At 41.2% G+C, this 7,629-nt stretch overlaps 1 protein-coding gene across 2 annotated transcripts in view; it reads right to left on the reverse strand.

Annotated features, from left to right (window-relative positions):
* Positions 1–7,273, reverse strand: part of MAPK10 (mitogen-activated protein kinase 10) — a 513,930-nt gene extending 506,657 nt beyond the window's left edge. For both annotated transcript variants that reach the window (XM_006867739.1, XM_006867737.1), the window contains exon 1: positions 6,707–7,273. The gene's annotated coding sequence lies outside the window, so the exon portion shown is untranslated. The remainder of the gene's footprint in view (positions 1–6,706) is intronic.
* Positions 7,274–7,629: the final 356 nt, after the last annotated feature.

A 7,629-nucleotide genomic window follows, 5' to 3' on the forward strand; every position in this document is an offset into this window, starting at 1 on the left:
AAACCCTCCAGCCACTCCTTGGAAACCCTATACAGGGTCACTATGAGTCAGAACTGAGTCAATGGAGCTTAATAACAACAACAACCTTACTTCACTGTCACATACGTTTACATGGTCTGCTTTTTATATTAGACTTTGATAGAATAATAGATTACACAGCTACCAATAAGAAGTAAAGTTTGAAAACTTCTGAAGTCTCAGCAATAAAGTAAAGCAAAACTGAAGCTGGAACGGGACCTGCATTTATGGTTGTTCCATAATAGTATCTCAAAAGCATGGTGGCTCTATAGGATAAGCACTGGATTGCAAACCACAAGGTTGGTGGTTCTAGTCTACCACTGCTCTGCAGTAGAAAGATGAGGCTTTTTGCTCCATAGGATCGCTATGATTTGGAACCAACTCAGTGACACTTAACAACAAAACAACAATGTTATGATCTAGTTTCAAACCTGCTTTCAACCTTACCACCAGTTACTTTGCAACATCATATTGGATCATATTATCCAGGACTATGCCAGTTTCCAGGAGTCCTGGTATGGCGCTGTAGGATAAAGCACTGGACCTCAAGGTCAATTTGCACCACAAGATGGACTGCTCAAGCTCATCAGCCTCTCCCTGGAAAGGCTACAAAGGGTCACTATGAGTCGGAACTGAGTCAACAGCATCTAATAAAAAAAGCAGTGCCAGTGTCCAAGAAGCCTTGATAGCATAATAGATTGCAAACAAGGCTGTTAACCACAAGGTCAGTAGTTCTTATCTACCAGCTGCTTCGAGGGAGAAAGATGAGATTTTCTGCTCCCACAGAAACAGGGCCACTATGAGTAAGAACCATCTCCATGGCACACAACCACCACCACCAGTTTCCAAAGTTCTATTTCCATTGTTGCTGTTGTTATGTGCTGTCGAGTCTGTTGCGACTCGTAGCTACTCTGTATAGAGTTTCTGAGGAGCAGCTGGTGAGTTTATACTGCCAGCCTTGTCATTTCATTCACAGTTCAGTGCTGATCCTAGAACACTATACCAGGAGTTAACCATAAATTCTGATTTCTGGCTTGGAAAGTATGGTTCCTGAAATAAATTTCCACTCTACCACAAATAAAGACAGTGGATTAGGCATTGGGCTGCTAACTTCAAGGATTGCTTTAAACCCACCAACTGTTCTTTGAAAGAAAGATGAACTGTCTTCTCCCATCAAGGTTTACAGTCTTAGCAACGCTGAAGAGCAGCTGTACTCTATCCTATCAGTGGGAATTGACTAGATGGTAGTGCATTTGGTTTTGGGTCTACAACAAACAAGAGTCTATTTCCTGGACAGCTTCTTACAGCTGCTGCAAAGCATACCTCCTCTACCACCCCTCTACTCCAATCATTCCAATATCACTTTCAGCCCCCATACCATAATTTCAGTGGAAGTCAATTTCTTTCTCCTCTGATTTTCTATTGCACTTAGAATCAACCCATGAATATGGCTCCTCACTGATATACCAATTTTATTGTTAACGTTTTCATATATACCTTATATTCTCCAAATAACTGTAAGTTCCTCATTGCAGAACCTTTGGGGTATAGGTTTTCAAACTCTTTCCCACAGCACTTAAGAAAAACAATGTACATAGGACACATTCATTCAACTAATATTTAATGTGTCCCTACTATGTGCTGAATGTAGTCTCTGGATGCTACAAACTCAGCTACTACTGGAAAAGTTGGTGCCTCAAACCCAACCAGAGGTAGCTCAGAAGAAAGTTCTGGTGATCTGCTACCAGAAAGTCACAGGCATGAAGACTCTATACAGTACATTTCTACTCTGAAATACATGGGCTTACCATGAGTCAGAACTGACTCAGTGTCAGCTGGATTGATTTGGGTTTACTATGCCAGACTGACATAGTGACTCCCTGACAGATATTCCGATTTAGTGGAGGATACCAGTACCAGGATTAAGGTGTGCCTGACCCAAGCCATGGTATTTCAATAACCTCATATGCATGCAAAAGCTGGACAGTGAATAAGGAAGACCGTAGAAGAACTGATGTTTTTGCATTATGGTGTTGGAGGAGAATATTGAAAGTGCCATGGGCTGCCAAAAGAAGAAGTGCAGCCAGAGTGCTCCTTGGTGGCCAAGATGGCCAAATTTTGTCTCTCATACTTCAGACATATTGTCAGGAGGGACCAGTCGCTGGAGAAGGATATCATGTTTAGTAAGTTGGAGGATCAAAGAAATAGAAGAAGACCCCCAACAAGATGGATTGGCAAAATGGCAGTATCAATGGGCTCAAGCGTGGCAACAATTTTGAAGTTGGCCCAGGACTGGGCAGTGTTTCATTCTGTTGTGCATAGGGTCGCTACGAGTTGGTACCAACTCAATGGCACCTAACAACAACAACAGCCCGTACCAGCTGCCATCTAGGTCTGACTCATAACAATTCCATATGTGTCAGATTCAAATCGTGCGCCATCGGATTTTTAGCGACTGTATTTTGAGAAGTCGATCACCAGGCCTTTTTTCCAGGGGCCTCTGAATGGACTTGAACTTCCAACCTATCAGTTATCAGCAAAGCACATCAACTATTTGCACCATGGAGTAACTCCACTGGAAGACACGAATAACTGGAGAGGCAATTACTATAATGTGTGAAAAGTGCCATTGTGGAAGATGTGCAGACACTGTTTCACAACACAGACGAATAAACACACCTAAGAGCTTTACTGCACTGTCAATATTTTCATATCTTATTTCCCATGCAAGTTGTTGCTGTTCCATGCCATTGAGTCAGTCCCGACTCATAGTGACCCTGCATAGGTAGAGTTTCCGAGGCTAAGTATTTGTGGGAGAAGAAAGCCTCATCTTTCTTCTACTCTCATGTAAGAGAAGATGACAGTTATTTTAAGGAGCCCATGTTCAGGAAGCATACAGAGTACTCAGGAAGATTAATATTTACAAATCAGGAGGCAGGTTTGCTTCTATGAAGACAAGTCTCTAAGATGACGCTATAAGACTTTAAGGTCACTGCTGTTGTTTTCAATTCTCACCGTGAAAACATAAGGAAAATATTGTTTGTTACCAAGCAAGCCACTCTTCAAATGACCTATTGCCCTGTAGGGTTGTAATTGTTAGGTGCCATGGAGTCATGTCAACTCATAAGGACCCAGTGTACAACTAACCCAGCACCCCACACAGGGTCTGAGAGCAGTTGTGGTTAGGAGTGTTTCTGTGGAACCACCAGCCACTGTTTTCCATTCAAACCTCAATTCCCATTCCTAGGAGCATTAACACAATAAGCGTATGAACTGCACATCTCATAGTTACCAAGGATAAGAATGAGGAGAAAGATTATAGTGACTTGTTATGACTCTAAACATGATTTAAACTGCAAAATTCCTTATCAAAAGTAAGTGTAAGTTTGAGGCCCAGTTTTCAAACCTAACATGTTTTCATTTAAGGATCTTTAATATTACCCAGGGAGTGTGATGCTGTGGGATAAAGCACTGTACCACGCAAGGTCTATTTGAACCAGAAATTGGGGGTTCAAACTCCTCAGTCACTCCTTAGAAACCCTATACAGGGTCGCTCTGAGTCGGAACTGACTCATTGGCCCCTAACAAAAACACCTGGAGTTTCCAATTAGCAGTGTTTTCCCCAAGATTCTCAACAAGAAATTAAGCTTTCCTCCACTAAATCACTAAATACAGAAACAACGAATACCCAAAACAGATTTTCCATTTTTCTCTTCTTTGCCTTGATTTGTTCAAAAGGATAAAATGTACCCAAACTGAAAAATCTTAGTCAAAAACTGTACAACTTTGCTAGGGAAATATGTACAGATAGGTGGATTTCTGAAAACTGGGCTCCAATTCTAAATTGCATTTTCTCTTTCAAAAATCAATATGCAGCATATGATCTTTTATCTGAATCAGCACTACAGTGTCTTGTCTCAGACTTATGTAATACAGTAAATACATCTACTGTGCAAAAGTAACAAAACTCATTATATTCCTTTTTACCAAGAATCTATAAGCCCAACTTTTTCTGAGTCCTAGACAGCACAGAACAAGGTATAATAGACGCAGAAGGGGTAGAAAGAGAGGTAGGGGCCCTCAGAAAGCCTGCAGCAAATACAGCATCTTAGTCCATTTCTGTTATTACTGGGCATCTGTTATTTGGTGTCAGATTTGTGGTTTGGTTTGGTATTTTTGTTTTGTTTTCATCAGTGTTACAACATCAAATCAAAAGCTTGAGAGACTACAAAAGGAAATAATAGGGGCAAAGGAGAAAGCATTTTAAATGTTAATTTGTTTACTTCTTATTCAAATCGAAGGAAGTCTCTCTTGAGTTGAGCCCATTATTCTGATAAGCAACCAAGTAATCTTTCAATTGGAACACAGCAATTTCACTAAAAGTCCTTTAGCTACTAATGTGACCTAAAGGCAGGACTAGAGCCAGAAGGAAGAGCATCTGTTGGCACGTTTAACAAGGAAACAAACAAAACCTATTTGTCTTTTTCTTTTATCACCAGTATTAAAGACTTTGTAACTAAGATTACATCCAAAGAAATAAATTCATCTACATAAAGGCATAATAAAACGTAAATATACATACATATGCCTTTAAACATAATATATAATAAGAAGATTCCTTGTGCTTATAATATTCCTACAGAAAATACTGACAAGGGAAATCCTGTACATTTTTCTGTCCATATAAAATATACATACATATTACAGCATCTTTGATCAACTCTCAGTTCTTTCTAACCTTGAAAAACATTGACCACTGACTATGAAACCATTAAACACTAATAGCTGCACACATACCAGACAATGACAGCAAAAACACATTCGGTCCCTCTGGGATCTGTTCATAAACATCCCTTTCCAGCATGGTAAACACACTCCTCCCAACAGCAGATGCTGTTCTGGAGCCAGCAAACAGGAAGCTGGAGGCAGCTGATTTTTCCACTCTACATGTTAATTTCTTACTGCCTTGTCATCAGGAGTCTTTTCACAGAATTTGCAAAGATTTTGTAAGGACAGGAGCCCATCAAATTAAAGCTACTTTGCTGCAACAAGAAAGAGTGATATGCAAAGAAGGAAGCATGAAGATTCTGTAATATCAAAGGTCATACCACCTTTGTCATATGATTTTCTCGTTCCGTGGTAGGGGAGAGAAAAAAACAGCTGGCTCCACATGATACAACAAGCTAATCTGGTACTTCATGTTAATATCAAGAGTAAAATCAGGAAAGAGAGGGGAATACATACCAGAAGCAGCAAAACTGAAATAGCCCCCCAGTTGAACAGCTTTTAACAGTCAATGGTTCCAAAGTGAGCAGGAAGCTTGTGGGCTCATTCATGAGCATCACAGTCTATATTTACATAGAAGCTTACCTATGGTAGGAAATTTACCAAAACCGCTCTCAGAGGAATGGTCATTCCTGCAACCATTTTCAGTGTGTCAATCAGCATTCTATGAGACTTTCCAGGATTAGGGATGGAGGTGGAAATTGTACGTTAATGCGTTTCTACCCATTTTCCTTCTATTAACCTGCTCCTTCTGACTTAGCCTGCATCTTTTAGTTCTTTTCATGAAAGTTAGAGTCAACACAACAGAAGCAGGCAGGACTGCTGTAAGATACTGCGAGGCTCTGCAGCAAAGGCATTTCATGTAAACAACTGTGTGATGGCTTCAGAGCAGACTGCCATGGGATAAGCCATTCTTTTGCTGTGGCTAAATTGCAGTACCCTGGGAAGTGTTTTTCTTTAAGGGGGTAAAAGCAAAGACATTCCCAAAATTTAAATGTAGGAACAAGAAAGAGAGTGAAATATAAATACATATGGTTTTTAAAGATGTTCATCACCTGATTTACTTGAAGATTTTCCATTAAGTCACATTTATTTTGCTTTACTCACAAATAAATTTGATCGATTGCCATGTTTGTTTCTGATAATATATCTTTAAAAAAAAAAAAAAAGCTCTGACATTCCTAGGGGACACTGTATCCCACCATAGAATACCTGGGAACCTTGCCATTAAAATAATGGTGCCTGCTGTGATTAGAGAATCACTTTCTTAAAGGGGCCTTCACCTATGTGACTGCAGTGACAATTTTTCCTCTGAATTCTAGCTTGATCCCAGTTCTGTGTTCTTTCTTCAGCCCAAATTCAATCATTAGTTTCGCAGCTAAAAATATATAAATATCATTCCCTACTAAAACATGCAAATGTGCCCCATAGTATTTATTTATAAGTTACACTTCTCAGGAAATAAACATGCATGTACATTTAAAGGCATTGTTTTTAATTTCCTATAGAACCATGTCATTTCTCAGAAATGGGACTGAGGTCAGCACTTCTAGCAAGCACAGCTGCGCGCTCTCTCTCCCTCTTTTTTGCCCCCTCTCCTTCTGTAGCTCTGCATTAGTTTAAAACCCCTGGCCACAATAAGAATGCTTCCTCCCTCACTCTGCCACCCCTTACTCAAAACAGAAAGATTGCAACACGCCCAAGTCTGGAGAAAGATGCTCCACACGGAGGCAAAGGCTGGTGGCTTCTTGCCTCAGAGGTAGTTCACTTCATTAACCTGCTTTCAATCCCACGTCTCCCCTTTCCCATCACCTGCTCTCCTGCCCCATCTGGAGCAATCAACAGCCATCACCCCACCCTCCAAAAACAGGTTAGAACCAGGAATAAGCAAAGAGACACCTACCATTCCGCTCCTGAGAACTAGGATCCTGATCGGCAGCGTTTGCCCCCCAAATCCTCCCTACTTGTCTTTCATGCACCACATTCCAAAGTGTAACAAGGAAGATATTCTTTGGAGGTGGGGAGATTGCTTTAAATTAATGATGGATAGGTAATTTCCAAGAACATTCGACCTTAAAGTCACTCAAAGCCCCTAGAAATTGAGGGGTGAAGGGAAAAAGAAAAATTGCAAAAAATTGCAAAAGAAAAGAAAAGGGCAAGCATAAAACAAGTACCACCCACCCCCATAAAAATAAAAAGCAAAGGGGAGGTTGTAAAAGAAGACAAGTGCCTTGCTGAATCACTCTCTTTCACTGCCTGGAAACCATTGTGCAGCGTGATGCCGCCTGTACCATTGTGGAACCTACCAGAGGAGACGGACAGAGGGCTTGGGGAATGGGGTTGCTATGACAACTGAAAGGAGCACACATGACGTCAAAGCCCAGAGAAGTCTAGGGAGGGGTAGGAGGTAGGCGGAAAGGGAAAGAAGAAAAACTCTAAGTGCGGCTATTGATACTGTGTTTTCTGGTGAGATGAGGATGAGGCAAAATATAAAGGAATATAGAGTTCGTGGACTGCCAGTGGCAGCAATTACGATGTCAAGGAGCCAGTCTGCACAACGCAGGAAAATAATCCTTTCTATGGAGTTCTGGTAGCATAGTGGTTACGAATCCGGCTGCGAACCGCAAGGTCAGCAGTTCGAAACTACCAGCTGTTCCGCGGGACAAAGATGAGGAGTTCTGCTCCCGTAAAGATTTACAGCCTCGGAAACCCTGTACAGGGTCGCTATGGGTCGGAATCGACTCCACGGCACACAGCCAGCCAGCCAGCATGGGAGTTCTGGTCGTATGCACAGCAGTACAGAGAAACAAACACAAGCAGACCAAA

This window comes from Chrysochloris asiatica, unplaced genomic scaffold, assembly GCF_000296735.1.
Source record: "Chrysochloris asiatica unplaced genomic scaffold, ChrAsi1.0 scaffold00109, whole genome shotgun sequence".
NCBI classification, from domain to species: Eukaryota; Metazoa; Chordata; class Mammalia; order Afrosoricida; family Chrysochloridae; genus Chrysochloris; species Chrysochloris asiatica.